General features: G+C 40.1%; 1 long non-coding RNA gene across 1 annotated transcript; it reads left to right on the forward strand.

Annotated features, from left to right (window-relative positions):
• Positions 1-1,367: 1,367 nt before the first annotated feature.
• On the forward strand, positions 1,368-22,933 carry LOC139705671 (uncharacterized). Its single transcript, XR_011707495.1, has 5 exons — positions 1,368-1,427; positions 7,576-7,845; positions 9,977-10,112; positions 20,758-20,874; positions 22,665-22,933. It is a non-coding gene; the product is annotated as an uncharacterized lncRNA (long non-coding RNA).
• Positions 22,934-23,338: the final 405 nt, after the last annotated feature.

Consider the following 23,338-nt stretch of genomic DNA (forward strand, 5'->3'; position numbering starts at 1 on the left):
ATCCCTCTGGTTCTGAGTCAAGTCCCCCCTTCTTTCAGGGAATACTTTAATCCCTTTTTGGAGACATCTCTTCTCCCATGACAGTAGGAGAAAGTGAAGATGAATTAGAGAGGGAGTCTGGAAAGCAACGATGAATTGAACTGGCATAAGAAGGACAATTGTGTGTGTTTTCTTTCTGCTTATATTCTTTAAGTCAAACCTCTGAAGTAAACCAGCAAAAGTCAACAACACCTGCCTAAATTCTTGGAGAATCATTCCTACTGTTGCAGCAACTGTACATATAACCTTCTTTTCTTTTTTCTCCCATCACAGGTAAAAATAAATACTATTTGTAGTAAAAGTTGTACATGCAGGAGACTGTCCTTCAAATTCACCATTATGCTGGAAGTTGTCCTCTAAGAAGTGAAGGGCACTTGATAAACCCAGCCTAATTTCATTTTAAGATTGGGAGCCATCTCATCATGAAAAGTTCATTTATGTTTTACTGTAAAATATTAAGATTTTTATTTGGCCTGACCATACTTTGATGTTTTAAAAACTTACTTTGGATTTCTGCCCATGCTTTGGACTTACCTGTGCCCAGTTCTCCCTGACCAAATAACAACCCTCCCTGAAATCCCAGGTGCTCCTCATTAATTCTCTGAGTTTGCTCCCTACCTTGAGATGTTAAGCCATGTAGATCATTACCTGCTATCTGCCCTTGTATTTCACTTGCCAGAACCTGTCAGCTATAAGTTCCCAAGACACTCACCTTTGTAACTTTTTGTTATAAAAACTTCCCTGCTCTTAAACCAGACACTGTCCTCTGGCCCTGCATTTGGGTGAGGCAATCACTGACCAACTCTCTTGTGTACACAATATAAGCTTGCTTTAATTTGGTTTAAAATTGGAGTTGTTGGTCTTTTTTTGTGTGTCATGGGTTCAACACACTGACATATAGAGGGGCAGAGTAGTCCACAATCAACCTGAACTCTCCCTGTTCCCCTACTTTATGGGACAGTCCCCTGAGTGAAAGGAGTCAATTTTTGCCATGGGTGATTGTGGGGACAAATGCATGGAGTACTGCATACATGGCATACCTTAAGGGCATCTGAGAGGTAGGCCACTCCCCTCATGCTAGACATGTAAGCGGCAGATCATTTAGGCACAGCCCTGGGCATGAGGGCATGTGTTGCAGTTCCTGTACTTGCTCCATGGCCCACTCCTGGATTGGTCACTGCAAGGTCACTTAGCAGAACTTGCATTGGTGGCTGCCTGTAATCTGCTTAGCTACTGCCTGAGTATATATACATGGTAACTGTTCGATAAAATCAGACCTGTTTCCTCCTTGGTCTCCGGACGTCTTGAGTAGCAACTTTGCAGCCACACTTTCCTCTACCCTTTTCTGCGGACTTCCTCGCTGGATGAGAGAGAGAGAGCCCACGCAGGTAATAAAGTTAAAATACTTTGAGTTTCATTTGTAATTAATATAAAAATTGTTTGTAGGGATTGATTTTGTTGACTCTATCTTATGGCCACATGCATGTTAAGATATATTGTTTTTCAGATACTAACATATATTTGAAAGGAAAGCAAGGAACCAGGAGACAGGCAAGTGAGAATTGAAAGACAAAGACCAGGCAGAAATACACAGAAGAGTTTTTTGTCACAAAGACTTTTATGGGCCAGGCTCAGGTCCTAATGTGGGCAATTAACGGCGGGGTTGGTATACACTAGGGTGGGAAAGAATGCAGGTGGTAAAGGGTTAGATTGGTATGAGGGAGTGGTGAGCCTTTTCAGGAAATGTCCTTGGGTGGGGAAATGGCGGCTGTCACTTAAGATGGCCACCCAGATGCTAAGCAAGGACCTTACAATATTGCCTGTACAGAATTTATTTTAAATTTTAACTTTGAAAAGATATTTATTTCACAGAATTACAGCTGATCATTTTATCAAAACAATTTAAAGGAGAACAATAGCCTACATTTTTGAAAGAGATGGGTTTCATCTCCCTAGTTCCATTCAAAGCAACATAAATACAAGCAATTTGTTTATCTGGCTGGTGAGTTCACTGAATGTTTTAATTCCCTGACCCTTTGGTCTCCTCATCCTCTCCAGTCATTTTTTTCCTGTCTTGACCACTGGCTGTAGGAATGGAATGGGGTTGAGATTTAGAAAATAACAATAGGGCTGGCTATTTGGTATAAAATTAGTTTTATTGATTGTTCTTTCAATTTCTCCCATTACTCCACACACAATCAAAATTTGAAATGTAAGCATTTAAGCCAGGAAATCTCAGTGTCCATCACTGTTTTTGCATAGGCATTACTAAGTATCTGAATGGGAGACTAGTATTACTAAGTGTCTGAAGTTAATGAATCACTGTTTAAACACAAGACAAGTAGAAAGACTATGCCCAGTCCACAGGAGAAAATACCTAATATTGGTGCTTTGAACATAACCCTTGCTGTTCTGTCACTGTAGTTTACCTTAAAACTGACATGATTTTTGCCTTCTTCTCCTTCTCCCCTTCCCTAATCATAGGGAAGCAAGATTAATTTTCCTCTCATCCTAGGTCAAGTTATCTGCCCCTCAACTCACAGACCACAGGAATGAAGAAAATTAGACTGCATAGTTGGCATCTGCAGATCTAAAAAAGGGCTATCTTTCACAGCTACAAATAAATTAGGACTCCTGACAAGGCCCAACTGGAGTTTAGTCTTTGAATTACCTTTTAAATAGCTCTCTATTCCCCTTAATAGTTAGAATTGCAGCATTTGGAACAGGAATCCCCTGTTTCTCCTTTTCTAAGCAAAACAATAAAAACTTCTTTTTTTCTTTTTTTTCAAAATCTTGACCTCATTATTGAGTTGACATCAGGGAAAAAGGACTGAACTTTCAGTATCAATATTAGGCATCTTGCTCAGCTATGGAAATGTCCTTGTTAGAGGGGTCAGACAGATGCAAGTGGCGGGAAAAATTGTATAAATTGGGCCCACTGTGCTGACCCCCATGTGCTTTAATCTTTAAAAAGCAATTTACCTGGAGCCCTGCCTGGGTTAAGTGGATAGGATATGTTATATTTCTCAGCAAACTGCCTGTTACCTGCAGGAGAAATGCAGGCCTGAAATAATTCTGATGAGGAACACAAACCATCCTGAAGGGAGAACCTTTGTGACCCTTTCACAGATCAGATCCCAGGACTCAAGAAGATAGTAATAATTCCTTCTAACTATAAAAATCTGTAACAAGAGATTCCAATTAGAACCGGTTAGCATGGGCCATAATGACCTAGAGTGGTCATGGTTTCACAGGACTACAGCCTTCAGAGAACTGAAGCAACACAAAGACTCCCCATTTCAAACCCCATTTTTTGTGATGAACTCAGAAAGATTTCAGACAAGACACTCAGAGTAATAGGAATGAGTTTATTGAAGGGATAAAAAAAAAAAGAAACAGGGACAGTCTCAAGGGATAGAGTAGATCCTGTCAGAGAGGAGAGGGACCTTATGCATCTCCTTCACTCCAGTTTTATTGGAGGTCCCAGGGAACCTTCCAGAGAGTCCTGCCTAGGTCCAACTTTGACTTTTGACTGACAGCAGGATGATATCAGACTTTAAACTGCCATGGCAACTCTAGGTCACCTTGGATTACATTAACAGTTTCTAATTGGATTCTTAATCATACATTGTTACAGATTTTATTGTGAGGAGGAATTATCATTATCTCCCTGAATTTCAGGATCTGATCACAAGGATCTCCTGGGTAGTTTTCATTGACATTAGCAGGTAAACTGCTTATTGGAAAATAAAGCATGAGGGGGGTCATCACAGTGGGCCCATTTTATAGAATTATTCTCTTAGCCTCTATTCCCACCATCCTCATCTCTCTGTTCCCTAACAGGGGCAACACTGATTTTTTTCTCAATTTGAGTTGTTCCCCATCTCCTCAGGTTTAAGCCCTTTTTTCTATTTTTACTTGGTTGTTGCTAAAAGCTTGGTTCTTGTCCATGATGTCAATCCAATACTGAGGACATGGTTTCGAGAAAAGAGAAAAAGACATTTATTGCTTTGCTAGCAAAGGAGAAACACAGGAGACTCTTGTCCCAAAGGCTGTGATTCTGCCCATCAGAAGAAACAAGGGGCTTTTATTGAGTTGATTTAAAGGCTACATTCCACATGTTGTCTTTTTAATTTGGGACATAGTCATTTCTGAGATCTTCTAGTGCCATCCCCAAAGTCTGGATTACTTTGTTCCTATGGTGGATGTGTACTCAAGTACAGATAACTCTGCTTAGGATGGGGAAGAAAGGTAATTAATCCTGTTTCCCTTGAGATTAGGGTAGGGAAGAGAATAGGTAGGAGCAGGAAGTAAGGAAAACAAAGAAAATGTGTCCATTTTAAAAATAAATTGCAGTCCAAAGCAACAATGGCTATATTCAAAGCATAACGTAGACCATTATTAAAAGATTAAAGCTTTTACCTGTACATCCCTACTCATTCTGCTCATTTCTTTTCTACCCACACTTAGTCAAGAATTCCTGTCTCCAATATTAGTGGCACAAATCTTTGTGTGTGTGTGTGTGTGCACACGCGCACGTGTGTGTATAATTTTAATTAAAAAAACATTAGTAAGCAACACAATGTAAACATTGTGACATTTCTGAAATGTGTGAAGTTTGAGAGAGAGATAGTTAAACAAAGATTGTCTAAGAAGAGCTAAGATTGCCTTACCTTTTTATACCTGTGATATCCAAATTCTTCTGCTAATATGGTCTCCAGGAGCCATGTGAGGCCAGTACCACTGGGAAAGGTTTTCATATTTTACCTTAGCAGACAAATAACCTTGACCTACCTTAATAAAATTTCAGAAAATTTACCTAACATAGATCCCATCATGTCCAGATTTGTGTTTTATGATCAAAGAAATATATTATAAATAACACTTGTTTTTCTTTCTCTGAAACAAGTGTAATGGATGTCAAAGTGAGTTAATTTGCATCTTAATTATATATTTTTAAGTTTTGCTTCATTAATTGTAGAAATGGCAGCTGTTTTGCAGAATATTACAGGTTAAACTACAATCTGCTGACAGCAAATCACAGAAAGGTTGTGTTGAGCAGATGAGCCCACAGTCATCAGCTGATCTGCAGTATTGGCAAAAGCCAAGCCTCGGAAACATTTCTTTGCCAAAAGGCAAGGATGATAACAGCCTTGACATTCAGCTCTGACATTTGGCTTCTTGGTAGCAGCAGGATGTTCTTACCACGTAACAGTGTGATAGCTGCAAAAATGTTTCTAGCTCTTTTAGTGCACAAAGAAGCCTCTTGATAACTCACAAGCCTTGATAAATTTACAATGCCCCTATAGTTTAACCTCCTGATTATAAGACCCTATAAAATAAACTTGTGGAACTAGTTCTAGGTCATTCTTCCTCCATCAGAGTGCAGTGTTCCTCTTGGCCCCAGCTTTACTTGAAAATGACTCTATGTTTTCTTTGTCTCTGTGTTTTTCTCCATCTCCTGTCACCCCTACTTGAGATTCTTTGTTGATGCTGCATAGGGGGCAGCAGAAGGAGAATTTTTTTTTTTTTTTTTTGGTACCATGGATTGAACTCAGGGGCACTTGACCACTGAGCCACATGCCCAGCCCTATTTTGTATTTTATTTAGAGACAGGGTCTCACTGAGTTGCTTAGTGCCTCATTTTTGATGAGGCTAGCTTTGAACTCGTGATCCTCCTGCCTCAGCCTCCCGAGCTGCTGGGATTACAAGCAAGCATCACCACACCTGGCCAGAAGAGGAATTTTTAAAACCAGCTAATCACTGCTTTTCAAGAGCTTGAGCGAAGATCAACCCCTGGGGCTTTTGCAGACAGGTCCTCACCAGCAATCTTCTAAGAGGAACATTCTATAGATTGTTTGATTTTGAGATGTTAACTCATGTCTTGCTGACATTTTGTGTACAAGGCCTTATAATGAATATAAAATGTATAAAGCAAAAAATTATAAGTATTCAAAAACATGATATTTACTAACATAGGTAAAATTAATCCATAAGAATATAGCAATTTGTTCCCTCACCCCCTAAAATCCTAGAACACTAAAACCAGCAAGGTGCAGTGATACACACCTGTAATCCCAGCAATTTAGGAAGCTAAAGTGGGAGGATTGCAAGTTTAAGATCAGCCTCAGAAACTTAATGAGGTCCTCAGAAACTTAATGGAGACAGCATCTCAAAATAAAAAATTAAAAGAACTGGGAGTTGTTAGGAAAATTTGACTTAGGCAGCACCATTTTGAAACATATCCTCCATCTTAGAGTAAGAGTCACCTCAGGGTCATTCCAACTCAACCCGACCTAAACCCAGACAGTACTTTATCATTATGCAAAGAAACCCCAAACATATGAAGAAAGGAAACTGTTGTCTGGGGCTGAACTCCTGAAAAGCAACTGGTTCAATATGGAACACTTAAATGGCAAGAATTCCCCCCACTCCTTCATGTCCCTATTTCTACTTCAGGCTGTAAGCAAAAGTCTCCACTGAGCCCCACCTCCACAGGTTTGTCCTAAATAAATCTGTTACTGTTGACCTACCTCTTCTATTTCCTTCACTTGATTCTTTCCTTATAGGGATGTGGCTAAGTGGTAAAGTGGTCTGAGTTCACTCCCTAGTACAAAAAAAAAAAAATCCTAGGACACTAAAACCAATCCAAATTGTGTGATCTAAAATAAACAGGTTTTCAGTACCAATAATTAATTTAAAAACTCAGCTGGGCACTATTTTGCATGCCTGTAATCCCAGTGCTGGGGAAGGTGAGTCAAAAGGATTGAGGATTCAAATCCAGTCTCAGGCACTTAGCAAGGCCATAAGCAACTCAGTGAGACCCTGTCTCTAAATAAGATATAAAATGTGGCTAGAAATGTGGCTCATTGGTTAAGCACCCCTGAGTTAATCCTGGTACCAAAAAAAGAATGAAAGAAAGAAAGAAATATTCATCAGAATTTTCCACCTTAAAGTTTAAAATATGCAATGTTCTGCTTGATTTTAACATGCAATGTTCTGTAATACAGCTGCCAGTTCTACAATTAATGAAGCAAAACTTAACAATAAGTAATTAAGATATAAATTAGATCAACACTTTGACATTTATTACACTTGTTTTGGATAAAGAAAAACAAGCGTTCTGGTGTATTTTATTGATCCCAAAACACTTTCAAATCTGGACATGATGGGGGCCTATCTTGGGTGACTTTTCTACCCAAAAAAATACCTGACAATGAAGGGCACAGAGACTAAGGTAATGCTGATTTTCCTTGGTGCAAACCAATGTGCATTGCATAGGCTACCACAAAGACTCTGTGACAGCTGCTTTTTTTTGACTGTATCAGTGACTCTTTAAATCCAAGTTTAAATATGACTGCATATGTGTCCACATCACAAGAAATAACAAGTAAAAATATGCCCAAATTCATTAATGAGATTCCAATGTGCAATGATGCACCATTGGCACAATATTTTTTAAAAAATCTTCTTTAGCTGCTATGACTTGCTTAGCTTTTTTCTCTCTGCTGCTCACATCATTGCCTGTTGTCTCAGTGATTTGGCTTGACTTCTGGAAGCTGCAGCAGAACCCAGTGGACTAAATAGAAGCCAGACAACTTGACCTAGCAGAAGCAGAGCCAGGGTAAAAAGAGACACAGTGCAGGAGATGACAGATCTCAGAAGCCACTTGGACTCAAGTCTGACCCAGGCACTCACCCTGCACACTCAGCCCAGCACCACCAGCAGCATGGCCATGGTGAACCACAAGGCACTGAGGAATCTACAACAGACCAAAGGAGCCCTGGGACACAGCACATTGGTCAGGTACCAGAATGAATTGCTGGGGGCAGGGAAATGGAATTTAGGCTCTCAGGACCCAGGCTGCTTGTCCATGGGAAGTTCTCATTCTTATTCATTTGTCAACAAGCTACATTCAGCACTAGGACTCACATGACCTCCCCCCCCACACACACACACCAGAAATCATAATGTTTCCAAGGACCCTGGGGGGTCTTTGACTTTCAATTTATTGACCTTCAATCAGATAGTAAAGGACAATTTAAATGGGTCTTGGGTGTCCTTGGAGAAAACATCTATCACAAAAACAAGAGTTTTCAGTATTTTCAACTGTGGGGTTTTTTTTTTTTTTTTTCAATATTGCCTTCTTCCCAGATGACAGACAGGGTTAGTGATTTTTTTCCCTCTGAAAAAGCAGAACTCATCAGAAGGCAAAATTATGTAAATCAATTCTAAATGTTGAAGAGTTCATTAAAGTTTTTGCAGCTAGAGATTTTAAAATATTTAAGTTCATCAGTACTGTACCCAGGAGTGTTCACCTGCCTGGCACTACTTGGGAAATCTTGAAGGAAGCCCTGTCGGTACAAAGGGGGGATGTAGGGGACTGTGATTAAGAGTAAGGACTGAAGGTCTGAGTGCGGGGGGAAGAGCTCTGTGGTGTCTATAAACCAAGGCCTGTGAGCCCAGCTCATCAATATGTGTGAGTTATGTCAGGCCTTCAAGATATGAGCACCTCAGATCCACCCAGTCTCTGAAAGGCGCCTGAAGCTTGTCCATGGGGTAATTAAGATATAAATTAGATCAACACTTTGACATTTATTACTTGTTTTGGATAAAGTAAAACAAGTGTTCTGGTGTATTTTATTGATCCCAAAACACTTTCAAATCTGGACATGATGGGGGCCTGTCTTGAGTGACTTTTTCTGCAATACAGCTGCCAGTTCTACAATTAATGAAGCAAAACTTAACAATACGTAATTAAGATATAAATTTTAGATACAGTCAAAAAAAGCAGCTATGATGCTTGTCCCCTACTTCATTCATCTGGAGTAAACCCCTCTCCTTAGAGAGGCTTCAGTCTAAAATGCCTAGAACCTATAACAATACCTCACTGTGTCTTTATTTCTTTGGTCTCATGGGTCTTGCCTGTGAGAACAAAATTTCTGTTTGGATAATGATGCATCTGGTAACTTGATCTCTGCTTAGCTGAACTTTCAGAACAATGAGAATACTTAAATCAGCCAGGCATGATGGCACTTGACTGTAATCCCAGCCTCTCAAGAGGCTGAGGCAGGAGGATCATGAGTTCTAAGCCAGCCTCAGCCTCAACTTAGCAAGGCCCTAAGCAACCTAGCAGGACCCTGTCTTTAAATAAAATATATAAAGGGCTGGGGATGTTGCTCAGTGGTTAAGCAACCCAAGGTCAATGTCCAGTACCAAAAGACAACAAAGTGAAAAGAAATATTGCAAAACATGAGCAATTGAATACACAACCAGTGGAATTCTTCATCATGTATGACCACAAGAATGGGATCCTATTACAATCAGTTATACTCTATGTATGTACAATATTTCAAAATAAACGTCTAATCACATGTATATCTAAAAAGAACAAATGAAAAATTGGAAAAAAATCCTATCAAAGGTAGTATAGTATAACTATAGTACAACTATTATAACTATAAGGTCCTTGCTTAGCATCTGAACGGCCATCTTAAGTGACACCCACCATTTTAAGGAAAACGTTTTGCATTCCTGCCCAAAGGCCTTTCTGAGAAAGGCTCACCACTCCTTCATACCAACCCAACCCTTAACCACCTGCATTAAGATCTACCCACTCTGATTCCTAAGCCTCCCCCATAGAAGTTCCAAAACTCAAGTCTGTTTTAAATTCTGAACTAAAATATTTTAAAATCTCTAGATGCAAAAACTTTAATGAACATTTAGAATCGATTTACATAATTTTGCCTTCTGATGAGTTCTGCTTTTCCAGAGGGAAAAAGTCTCTCTCTCTCTCCTATAGAGAGATGGCCTTTATTTGTCAGCTTTGACAAATAAACTCTCATGTGTATTTCTCTCTGCCTGGTCTCCATCTTTCATTTCTGACTTACCCATCTCTCGTTCCTCATTTTCCTTTCATTTTGGTGCCGAAACCCAGGATCCGGTTCCTCAGTGTGCCAACTCCCCTCTTTGAGGGTCACTGAGCATCCCCAGGCCCTGATGGGAATTCCATCATGGGACCAGGCCCTCCATTCTGCCAAACACCCTCTCTGCACCCACCACCAGACAATTAGGTAAGACCCCTGCCTCTGATGGACCTAAATGACCTATGGTGCCAGGAAATGATCATTGAAATGACTGGCATTCCCATTGTTACCATGTGGTTGAGGCACCCCAAGCCACAGCTTTCATAGCTACAGCTCATCCCTACTGTTGACTGAATCTATAGATGGTCTTTTATTTGGGTCCGGGTTTTGAGTAATCTCTCTCTCATTCTGGACCTAAAACCTCCAAAACTTATCTGATTGTGCAATCAGATCTAGCCTAAATATCCTTTGAATAATGACTCTAAATGGCTGCTTAATGGCACTCTAGATCCAGTATTATCAGGGATATTTTCAACTATTGTGAGCATTCAGGAAAATGGAAAGAGGTATCATATGTTCAGGCCTTCTCCTCTCTGTTCTACGCCATCTCTCTACAACTCTTGCTCTCCTGCACAAGTCTTCTTAGCTTTTACATCCCCTACCCAGAAGATAAGCCTCTACCATACCACAGTTCTCTTTCTGATGAAGCTGCCTCAGCAACTGTCCCCTCAGCCCCTTCACCTTTCTCTCTTCCTGCCACAAGCTCACAGGCTGCCACAGCCTGAGACGCATCTCTATGTCCTCTACATGAAGTGGATGGGGTAGATGGTGTAATCTGGGTTTATATGCCTTTCTCTTTGTCAGATCTTTCACAGATAGAAAAGAAACTTGTATCCTATACTTCAAGTCCCACCACATATATCAAAGAGTTTCAATATCTGATTCAATCATATGATTTGACATTCCACAATGTCCATATGATCTTGTCTAACAACCCCCTGCCCAAGGAGCACAGGCAAATTTGAGAGCAAGCTAGAAATTACGCTGATTAGGTTCATCAGGCCTCCCATGCCCATACAACTGGCACTGAAGCAGTTCCTGATCAGGACCCCAATTGGGACTAATAGAAACAAGTTCATTAATTGCCGCATGGCAGGACTTAAAAAGGCAGCCCATAAGGCTATCAACTGAAAAGTTCCAGGAAGTCATCTGAGATAAGAATGAAAACCCTTCAGCATTTTTAGATCACCTGACCAAGGCTTTATTACATTATACTAATCTGGACCCTGAGGCTCTAGATGGGAGACAACTACTAATAATCTACTTTTTCTCCCAGAGTTTCCCCATTTTTTTTTAGTTATAGGTGGACATGATATCTTTATTTTATTTTTATGTGGTGCTGAGGATTGAACCCAGTGCCTCATGCATGAGGTGAGGGCTCTCCCTCTGAGCCACAATCCCAGCCCAGTTTCCCCAATATTAAAGTCAAACTAAGGTTCCTCAAGAGGGAGCACCTAACTTCCCAAGCTGAGGTTCTGGGAATGGCCTTTAAGGTGTATAACAGGAGATACAAGAAGCAGAAATATCAGATGCTCACTCAAGCTGTCCATCCAGCCTCACCATCTGTCCCTGGTTCCACTGGCCTGTGGGAGAGCTCCTCAGGACCACCCAGACCCTGTTTTAAATGTGGTCAGACTGGTTATTGGGCTCATACATGTCCCAAGCCTCGAAAGCCTCCAGGCCTTTGCCCTAAATGCCATCAAGAAGGACACTGGACTGTTGACTGTCCCCAAGCCCATAATGGCCCCCAGCCATCCAGCCCTTCTGATTCCCCTTTCCAACACTTAGGACTGGCTGCAGAGGACTGACTAGGCCCAAGTCCCTGTCACCCAACAACTAGCATCACTCTGCAGGAACCTAGGGTAACTCTGCATAGTTCAGGTAGGCCTGTCTCCTTCCTCCTAGACACCAGGGCTACATATTCCATCCTCAATGATTCTTGGGTGCCTACTACTTGTTCTATGACCTATATTATTGGAATAGAGGGTAAACCTTACCAACCCTTACAGACACCTAGTCTTGTTTGTGCTTTTGGCTCTATAATTTTTACCCACTCCTTTTTAGTCATTCCATAGTGCCCTGTTCCCCTTATGGGAAGAGACTTCCTCCCAAAGTTGGGGGTTATATTTTTCCTCTCCCTTCATATATACTTCCATCCAGTCTCGCCTGCTGCTCTCTTGACCCTCACCTTTAACTTAATCCTCTATTCTGTCTGCCAGTGCCTTCCCATCACCCCCTTCCAAGGTGGACCCTACTTTCTGGGATCACCTCACTCCATGAGCCCATTCACATCCATCTCAAAAACCCTCTCCACTTACTAAATTGCTAAGGTTGGATTTGAACTGGTGATCCTCTTGCCTCAGCCTCTACAGTCACTGGAATTATAGGTGTGTGCTTCTGTGCCAAGCCTTCTCTCTGCTTTTAATTATAGTTATATCATTGTTATTTAATGCAATTATTTATATGATTGCATTTAAATCTTCCATCTTCCTATTTGTTTTCTATTCTGTTTTGTATTACCTTTGTTCCTTTTTCCTGCATTTTTAAAAATTTTGTCCCATGTTTTCACTAATGGTTTGTTAGCTTTCATTCTGAGCTTAATTATTACTTTAGAATTTATAGTATGCACTTATAACTTATCATACTCTGACTCCAAATAATATTATACAATTTTGTTATGTGCTTCTAGATAGCTTCAACAGGAGTGCTGGTCACTTAGAAACTCCAACCACTTGGCTAAAGGCTTATATTTTGGAAATACTGAATCCAGGATAGGGAAGGGGTCTAGAGATTGAGATCCATCACATGACCAGTGATTTAATCAATTATTCTACATAATGAAACCCAATGCAAACTCTGGATGTCAATGCTCAGTGGCCCTTCCTGGGTGAAAAATGCATTAACATATTTAGAAGGTGATACATCCTAATTCCATGGGAAGTGGGTATGAAAGCTTTGCACTCTCTTCAAAATCTTGCCCTATGTATGTCCTTTATATTAAAACTGTACTTGTTAGTAACTTTTCTGATTTCTGTTAAGTTTTCTGGGCAATTATTAAATCTGAACCCTTTGTTTATTGTTCTTCCTATATAGGATCTCATGATTTATCAGGAGCACACAGTGAGTTAACAAAGATATTACTACCACTGGAAATTCCAAGTATTTTTGAAACTGTGCCAGGGACATAGACCAAGCATAATCTTTATACCTCATTCCCATAGAGCTTGGTCTGTGAGGAGCTCATAGGGAAGCTCATGGAAATCAAGCTTATGTTTTCTTTCTTTTGTCCTTCCTTCCTTCCTTCCTTCCTTCCTTCCTTCCTTCCTTCCTTCCTTCCTTCCTTTTTTTTTTCCAATAGAGAAGAAAAAGAGTTCTTTATTACCATACATTCAGGATCTATATTACTGGGTAGGGTTTTTGTTTCATTTCTTTTTTTTTTCTTCTGCTTCTTCTTGCTATTGTTAGTGGTGGTGGTAGTGTATTATTTAAGCTTGTATTTCCTAAGTTCAATTCAGATGCTGCCTGGCTTGAAGACTAAGGTTGGTTGGAGTGACCTCTCCTCGGTCACTGGGAATCTCCCTGCCTAGGCTCCCGTGCCCTCCCCTCAAGCATCGTGCCAAGAACAGGCAAAAACCTTGGCCATGGAGACTTTCACATTTGACTCCCAGGCATGCCTCAATTTCTTGGGAAAAGGGGTTTAAAGAAATTTGTTTTCACTTTTCTGTTCTTGGAAATTGAGTATTCTGAAAATACCCTTCTATGCTGTTGGCCAGAGTCCTGTGAGGGCAGGGCAAATGTCAAAAATAATTTAAGCCCTACAGCTCTTCACACACAGTTCAGATGAAAGTCAGCCCATGTTTTATTTGTGGTAGCCACACAAGCATGCAGAACTTGGGCTGCAAGATAAGGACAAGTCTGTGTAGAAATTATTTCCTGCTTTCAAAGAGCTCTTGATCAGACACAGCAATTTCTGTTCTTCCAGTAAGAATGTTTGCAGCTCATCTCTGACATAAGAAATCTATTTTCAGGGCTGGGGATGTGGCTCAAGTGGTAGTGTGCTTGCCTGGCATGCATGCGGCCCAGGTTCGATCCTCAGCACCACATACAAAGAAAGATGTTGTGTCCGCCGAAAACTAAAAAATAAATATTAAAAAATAAATAAATAAATAATTGCCTTTAGGGCAAGATTAAAAAAAAAAAAAAAAAAAAAAAAAAAAAAAAAGAAATCTATTTTCTTTCAGAAACTGGTGGGCAAGAAAATACTTTGGATTTAATATAGTCTTAAAAGCAGAACTAAAGATTTGTAGGACTGAGGGAAACAAATCTTGGATGCTTAATTTGGAGAGCTAGGGACTTGAAAGGCTAAAGGGCAGCTTTAAACCATTCAAATAATTTAAATACTTGGGAAATTTTTAGAGGCCAGTCACAGACAAAATTTATTTCTCTGACCACTCCTTTATAGTCATTTACCCATGGAATCCTATATATTTCCTTCCACATCCTCTAATGTGAAAGTCAGGGGTGTCAATGGTTAGTGACTTTCACTGAAAACATCTGATATCTAATGTACCTCATCTAATATCTTTTGTTTGGAAGACAAGGAATATCATCTAATTATAGAAACATAGAAATCCATGTGTCTTCATTTCCACTCCTTGGTTCAATTCTCCTCACCAAACTGTGGTCTTGGCCTTTTTCTCTTTGCAAAAGCCTCTGCACGTGGAGGGAGGGTGTCACCTGGAATCTTAGTCTTGAGCTTTGCCAAAGTCAAGAATCTTGTTGTCTCTCACCCTTTCAGTTGCTTTGATTCTTAATTGGATGGTGAAAATCAGTATAATATCCTTGTACAGTTATTTGGGTTGAGGAATATATGTACAGATAAACACCTAAGGTTTATTTAATATTTCTCACATTTTCTCCCATTTCTCCTGCTCATACTCAGCAGATACACTCTGAACAGCTGTCATAGCAATTTTATAAGGTCTCTGCCCTAGCTACCACAAACTTATTATTGCAGCAGAAATCAACTTAACCAAAGCTCTTGTGTTTCAGGCAAGTTATGGGAACAGAACAACAGAACATGGCTTTTATGTGATTAAAATCTGATCAAGACCCAGAATTTTGATGTCTTTATCTGCTCACCCTCTAGTCTCTGTCACCAGGTTCCTGTTCTCTTATCTGCTTGATTCCTCACAACCTATCTCCATGATTTTCATGGCATCCTATATATTTCCTTCCACATCCTCTAAAAATACCCAGGCCCAAAGTAATATCTTTGGGGACTGAAATCTTACTTTGTTGGGTTCTCTTTAAGACCCTGGCTATGTATGCTACTTCAAAAGTCACCCTTATTCATTCTGTGGTTTGGCACCCACAGGAGCTGTAGCTTGGGCTGTTTTCTGCACAATAATGGGTTGGTCCCACACATACAAGACAATCCCTCTCATGTATGTGAAGAAAACTCATGCTGAGTAGCTCAGAAGTACTGCCCTGGAGTAACTAATAGCTCACTCCCCATCTACCCAGTGACAAGTCAGACATCCCCATTCTCTTTCACAGAGAATGCTTGCAGTCCCTGTTCATGTGAACACCAATTCAGGTGTATGCCTGTTAATGTAACTCCTATTTCAACCCTCCAGGACTGCTAGGTCATAGGATGGGTGAGAGTTGACTTACTTACATCACATAGAGTTAGAGGCTCCTCCAGATGGTGGGAAAAATTGTACCCAAAACACAATGAATTTGGGATGCTGCCTGGACTTTGGGGATTTCTCTAGGCCCAGTTACAAATCCCTTCAGAAGATCTAAGAGACAAATTAGCTTTAAGAGCTAATTCTCCTTCTTTTGTTCTACTGGTCTACCTTGTAGTTATATATATATATATATATATATATATATATATATATATATATATATATATATATATACACACACACACACACATACATACACTAGTAGATGCTTTATAGATATATACAAAGGTGGAATCCATTGTGGTATGTTGATACATGCACACAGAATAGTTTTGTCAAATTCTTCATTTCCTACTCTTTCCCATCCCTTCTCTCTCCTCATCAATCTCCTTCAACTCTGCTGCTTCCCTGTCTCTGTTTTCCCCTTTACCTTGTTGTAGCTTCCACATATGAGAACATTTGACCCTTGATTTTCTGAGTCTGTGTTTTTTTTTCACTTAGGATGATGTTCTCCAGTTCCATCCATTTACCAGGAAATGTCACAATTTCATTCTTATTTATGGCTGAGTAAAATGCCGTATGACACATTTTCTTAATTTATTGATCAATTGAGAGCCATCTGAGTTGATTCCATAACCTGGCTATTGTGAACAGTGTTTATAGAAACATTGATGTGGCTGTAGTAGCTGATTTCAAATCTTTTGGATATATACCAAGAAATGGGATAGCTAGTATATATGGAGTTTCATTCCTACTTTTTTGATTAATCTCCATACTGCTTTCCAGAATGGTTGCACTAATTTGCTATTCCCAGCAACAATGTATGAATGTACCTTTTTCTCACATCCTTGTCAATGTTATTTGTGTTCTTAATAATTGCCATTCTGAGATATAAAATCTTATGTAATTTTGATTTGCATTCCCCTGATGTCTAAAGATGTTGAATTTTTTCCCTGTACTTATTGGCCATTTGCCTTTCACACACATTTTATACATCTGATGATTTCCAGTTCAGTTTATTATTCTTATCTCAATCTCCCCATTTTCTTGTAAATTCTCATATATGTTGTTGACTCTTTCTAATGTAAGTGTTGACCTTTAAATCTCAACTTCAAGACATGAAATGTTAACAAACCAACCAATTAATAAACAAGGAATTTCAGTCATTTGGCAGCATTTGATCTGTGTATGTGGATATGTGATCATCTGCATGTATGTGAATCTCATTATGTTTCAAAGTATGTATTCTATCAATATAGATAAGTGGTCTTTTGTTGTTGTTTTATTTGGTGCTGATAACGCCAAGGTCGCGGGTTCGTTCCCCGTACGGGCCACCAAATACCGCAGTCTGGCTGGGCACAATCAGGAGCCACTTGTCAAAAGAAACTAACTTTATTTTTAGAACCAAACACGCCAAACAAACAGCCTCTCAGGAAAAACCCCTCAGAGCCTCAACTGCCACCACCGGCTTTCCACAAGCCTGTCTCTCCCCCCACAAGCTTCTCCCCACCTCCCACAATCCTCCTGCTCTTGAGGCCGATTGGCTGGGTCACGTGGGCAGAGCCAAAAAGTCCCCCAATGAGCAGCTCCGTGGTCTGAAAGGGCAGGGAAACAGTCCAATGAGCATCACCGCAGAGGAGCCAATCAGCTAGATGTTGCTGGGGCCGAGGAGCCAATCAGCTAGATGTTGCTGGGGCCGCTGTGAGCCAATCATCAGCCGGCAGCTGGATTGCTGGCAGCTGGAAGTTTGCTGGGGCCCCTTCGGCTGTGGCTCTCAACATTTTGTGGAGCTCAGAAGCAATTGAGCTCCCACTGCAAGGAGGTAAGGCAGGAGATAACCACATGGATCATATTTTCTGATTTTCTAATATTGAACTCAATCTCCCACTGTGTACACATTTTACATGGAAAATTCCAGTCTCCCCAAGTAGACTGTACATATGACAATGGTTTATTTTTTCTTCATTTACTTCAAAGTCATTTTTACAGAGTGGACCATCCACACACACCATGAACAAGGATAGATGAGAAAAGAGGTGATAGTCAGGGGCCTAGTTCAAGTCGCATGCATCTACTTGCAACATAATCTACCCCTTGCCAAACATGACCCAGGAGCTTGGGATCTCTCTGTATTTAATCCTTATCCAGTTCCTTACTTTTCAAGATCCAGAGATGGATTCACACCCCATGAATACAGAATTCATAAGTGATTCTCAATCTTGGCCTTCTGTGATTTTCTTTTTCTTTTTTTTTTAGCTACAAACACATTTATTTTACACAAATTAAACCTCCTAGAAATTTATATGCTCCCTGTTCATTGATACACAGAATTGAAGAATAAGGAGGGGTGTTACACATTCTGGTGTTATCCAAAGGTCACCAGATATTCTAGATTCTGTAGATCTAAATGAAGTTTTTGAGCAATTAACATGGCCATAATTTAGGTGCAGCTCTTCTTTAGAATTTACAATACTGGACAAAAGGAGGGAAGGCAAAAGTAACCCTGTCAAGGACAACTCCCAAAGGAGAAGCCACTATTACAAAACAGGTACTTGGTTGAGTACCTACTATTTGAATGAAAAGAGGGAACAAAACAGATGGAACTCCTACCTTCTGAGTAGGACATTTCCTTCTATGTTGGGAGAAATAGACCAACAGACTCACTGAGTTGCTTAGGACCTCACTAAGTTGCTGAGGCTGGCTTTGAACTTGGGATCCTCCTGCCTCAGCCTCCCCAGTGGCTGGGATTATAGGCATGCACTTATTTAAGATTTGCAATTTTTTTAATTTTTATTGTTGGTTGTTCAAAACATTATATAGTTCTTGATATATCATATTTCACACTTTGATTCAAGTGGGTTATGAACTCCCATTTTTACCCCGTATACAGATTGATTCTCTATTATCTCTTTTGGCATTGTCCTTATCTTCCTGTATGTGGTTATACCACTCAAAGTTGCTTCAGGTAGCCATGAAAAATTGGTCAACATTTGAAGGGTTCAGGAGCCCCCTCAGTTCAGGTCCACTCTGCCCTTGAAATTGTCTGGAAAGCCTATTTCATATCTTTACCTCCCACAGAGTTGAGGCCATGCTGCCTAAGGAGTGTTATGGGGTGTCCACTGTATTTGGGGTGCCCCCATGCCCACAAAGATTGGATGTGGGGCAAAGTTTCAAGTACAACAGAGATTGCAAGGAAAGCTCAGGTGAATCTAAACAATTCTGGGCAGTTTTTTTGTGACTATTTATTTCAAATTATTTTTTAGGAGAAATATCTCCCTTCCACTTAGCTCTTAATCCCTTGGGGATTTTCTCTTTGCCACACTCACAAGGATAAAAACCACCATCACTGACCTGGAGAATAGGTATTGGGCCTCTTTGCAGATGTTTTACTAAGTTCTTGACAGCTGGTAGTTGTGCTATTGCATGAAGCTGGCTCCCTGTGTAAAAGTTCCTCTGTATGTGCAATGCATAGACCTATTCTTCCTGAGCATTGCATAAGCCTCATCTAACTCAAAACCACAGCTATAAACTGCCAGATGCTCTACAACCACAGAACAACATCTTCAGAAGAGGCTTTAGACAAAGGCATTTTCCCTTCCCTCTCTTCTTGCCATTCTTCTATCTGTCCACGTTTCCCCAAACCTGTAGAGATACTTTGTTTTTTTAATTACATGCAACAGACTCTCTGTAAATGTTGCTTCCTGGCTCTGGATACCTATCTTGCCAGAACTGTTTATGCATAAGTATTGACAATGTGGGCAGTGAGTGAACATCAGAGCTTCTAGAAGAGAAAGACACAGAGAAAAGACAGAGCTCCACTCATTCCTAATAAAAATGTTTCTCTTATTCCCTGGAAACTTTGAAAACTTGCTCATAGCATTTATTCCTGTCCCTTGATTCCTCTATCTCTGTGAGAGCCTATCCTATAGGTATCATTGTTAGGTGACATCTCAGGAGTCATCCAGCAGGTGCTTCTGTGGCTGAAAGTGCCTCTTGGTCTTGCCCATTTTCTGAGCTCCTTAAAGTCATATATATATATATATATATATATATATATATATATATATATATATATATATATATATATATTACCAATACTTGTACTGTTGAGAAAAGTTTAAACAATATTTTCTATTTTTATCTTTTATTCTAAATCTAGGCCATAAATAATCAGCCAGTAGGAGGGAGCACATATCAGAGGATGTTTGTAGGCCTTCCTGATGACTTGCACACATACTCATCACCCCAAAAAGAGCATATCAGAGGCTATACCAGCCCCCTTTCTCTCTGGAGTGACCACAGGGGCACATGGTATCTCCCTTCCTGAGTAAGAACTTTGTGCAAGGGTTAATTCTGTGCCTTAGTCTACAGTAAGCACTTCAACAGCCTAAGCAGTTTCTATAGTTTTAGTTAAAATACTGGATTTGGTCTCTGAAACTAGAAACCTCTTTGCTTTCCTGATATGGTGAGTGAGCAAATTATTTGGATTTACACAACTAGTTACTGAGGACTTAAGATAAGTCTGGCTAATAGAGGCTGTGGTCCTGAATAGAAGCCAGGTCACCCTATTCAGGTGGCTTAGAGGATAAGGAGACTGCAGTGTGTGGCCAGGTCTAGGGACATAGGCCCTTTTGATGCCTGGGGTTTCAGGTGCCTGTCTCTCATCCTGGAATTATTCTGCTACTGCTTGGACTCCACATGTAAAGGCTTATACTTGTAGAACCATTAAAAAGTTGAAATGAGAAACCCACAGCACACCTATTTCTTATCAATATGAATTTCTCACATTCCATCTCATTTCTGTTTACCACCCTTAGTAAACACATTCTCAAAGATTCAAAGACAAGGTCATGGGGACCCACCCAAACTCTGTGCCCTAGATATCCTACTCTGATTATTTTAGAAAAAAAAGTAACATTGCACAGAAGTAAACACACTCACAAGTGAGGTAGAGTCTGAACATGTTTTATGTGGTTGAAATTTGCTCTGGACATGTGCTATTTGTATCCATATTCCTCTATTGTTTAGACTTTGACATTTCTGGTCCACTGGTTCTCAGGCTTCCCTGACCAGTGTGTATTTACCTTCTTCTTCTGCAGGATAGTTGCTCATTGCTTAGTAAGCAATTTGCTGAACTTCAGCAACCTGAAACAAGTGATTTTAGGTGCTGAGTATTGGAAGACACCAAAACTGCTTGATTTAAGTCATTCTTCAAGGTAAAAAGGAGTTTCTTCCCATCAAGTTCTTCTGCTTCATCTGCTGAGCTACTGTTCTTTCCTGTAGAACAACTAGAAGTGAATCTCTTCATATTGATGACTAGGAGAGCATCACCCACTTTCTCAAAGAGAAAGTTCATGTCATGCTCCTGAGAACATTCATTCATATCTCTACATGTAGAGTCTTGAAATGTGGGGGATGTACATGCATCCCATGTATATAAATTTCTTAGCAAGTACTTTTGAGCACATAATTGTGTACTTTTCTAGTGACAGGAGAAAAAGTAGGGTACACAACAGACAAAAATGCTCTCATGGATGGAAGAGACGTTGGGTTCAGTGGGAAGAAAGGTAAACCCATAGATTAAGAAAGGTGAGTATACAGTCTCTCAGATGTTGGCAAGTGCAGAGGGGAAATAAAAAAGGGAGTCATTGAGGAGGGTCAGGAAGAAGAATGTTGTAGAAAAAAAATAGTTTAGTGAGAGAAGTCCCACTTGAAAATATCAAAGTGGGCAGAGGGAGCCTTGGGTGTATTTGAAACTACAGATTGAAGAAAAATTAAAGTAGGAACAGGTTTGGCCTTGTTGGAAGAATAATAGGAAGATGATTGAAGCAAAGCAAAGTGAGAGGTGAGGCAGTGTTGGAGTAGAGTCTTGAGGAGTTCAGCTTTCTCCAGGTGAGGCAAGAGCTTGAGGCAGGTTGGGAAAAACCATTTAGAAAAACCATTGGTTGCTATTTCCAGCATAAATGTGGAGAGTTACAGGAAGAGGAAAGATACCTCTGAAAGACTTTCTGCAATCATCCCAGGTGAGATGATGGTGGTTAGGATTTAGAAATTAGGGATCAGAATGGGAGAAGTGACCAAATTCTGAATAGACATGGAATATTAAGCAGCAACATTGGCAATGTAGATGGGGAGAAAAAGTATTGTGGGTTGACCCCTGTGCAAATGGTAGTGTGGGCATTGCTATTACCTGGAATGAAGAAGACTAGAAGAGGCTGGGAGAGAGAAGGGGAGTTTGGGGTTGGGTTCTGTCATGCTTACTTAGTCAAGATCGTCCTAGACATATTAGTAGAGGATATTTTATAAACAATGGAATATTTGGATCTGGAGTTTGTGAAGGGATCTGGAGTTCAGGAAATGTTCATGTAGGTGGTAGAAAATTGTGAATCTGCAGCAAATGCTTGGTACTGGACAATATGGGATGGGTGAAATAACCAAGAGAGTAAACAGATGTAGGTGGAACAGAGTCAGGACTGAATCCATGGATACCCCCAATTTTAGGACTCACTGTAAAGAAAGTGAGTCATCAGCCTTATCCACTTCCTGCTTTGTTTTGACAAAAAAGGAATTCATCTGATCTTTCTTTCACCTTTGTGAAAATGGCTTCTCAAACTCAATACCTATTCGTTTTGTGGTTTAAAATTATTATTCTAAAGTATTAAAAAATACCCTCTCTGCAGACTTAAGTTCTTGACGCAAGTGTAACAGAACATCAAAATAGGACATTTTTTTTCTTTTACACTTTGATTAGCAATGGCTACAATTGTTCTATTTCAACACAAACCACCCTGTAGAAATTCCAATTGAAGGGAGCTGACAGGAGAATTTGCTACCTGCAGATGACCTACCGGGACGTGTTTATTACAGGACAGGAATTAGAATCTGTGGGTGCTATGCCATTCTTGTTACCTTTTCTCACTTGGGATATTATGGGCAGAGTTTTCTCTTCCCACAAGTGAAAAAACAACATTATAAACACATTTAGTTTTAATATCTTCTTTCACAGAAGTGGTTTCCATGAAAGTTCCATATTTCACCCACCACTGCATATCGAGAAGTAAAATGGAAACAGCGAAGCACCTGGCCCAGTGGACCCTACTTTCAGTCTGTCGTTGGTGTCTGGCACACAGCTAATGGATTAACATTTAAGCAGTTCTGGCCCTCCTGCCCTCAGAGAAGACTCCAGATATTTCAATGCTTCTACTCCTACCTTAATTCTTTTCCCTTGAGAAAATGGGAACTGATCTAGAGGCTCACTAAATCTCCCTTGGGAAAATAAAGAAAGGGGATGTGTATGTAATTCAATACTGAGAAGTGAAACTATCATTGACACAGCTACCCTGAATCCAAGGGTGGACTTAATGTGTGTTGCCATCTATCCTAGCTGGTGACCTGATGCTGGGTTCACAAAATCTGACTATTCTAATAACTTAAGAAAATGACAAAGAAAGCACACAAACACACAGAAGTACCTTTTCAATATTCCAGGGATGGCTTTGTGACCTTAAGTGCCCATGGAAAAAGAGAGAGAGCCACAAGAATTCTTTATTTTTAATTTTTTTAATATTTATTTTTTAGTTTTTGGTGGACACAACATCTTTTATTTTATTTTTATGTGGTGCTGAGGATTGAACCCAGTGCCCTGCGCATGCCAGGCAAGCATGCTACCTCTTAAGCCAC

Source organism: Marmota flaviventris, chromosome 5 (genome assembly GCF_047511675.1).
Source record: "Marmota flaviventris isolate mMarFla1 chromosome 5, mMarFla1.hap1, whole genome shotgun sequence".
Classification (NCBI taxonomy): Eukaryota; Metazoa; Chordata; class Mammalia; order Rodentia; family Sciuridae; genus Marmota; species Marmota flaviventris.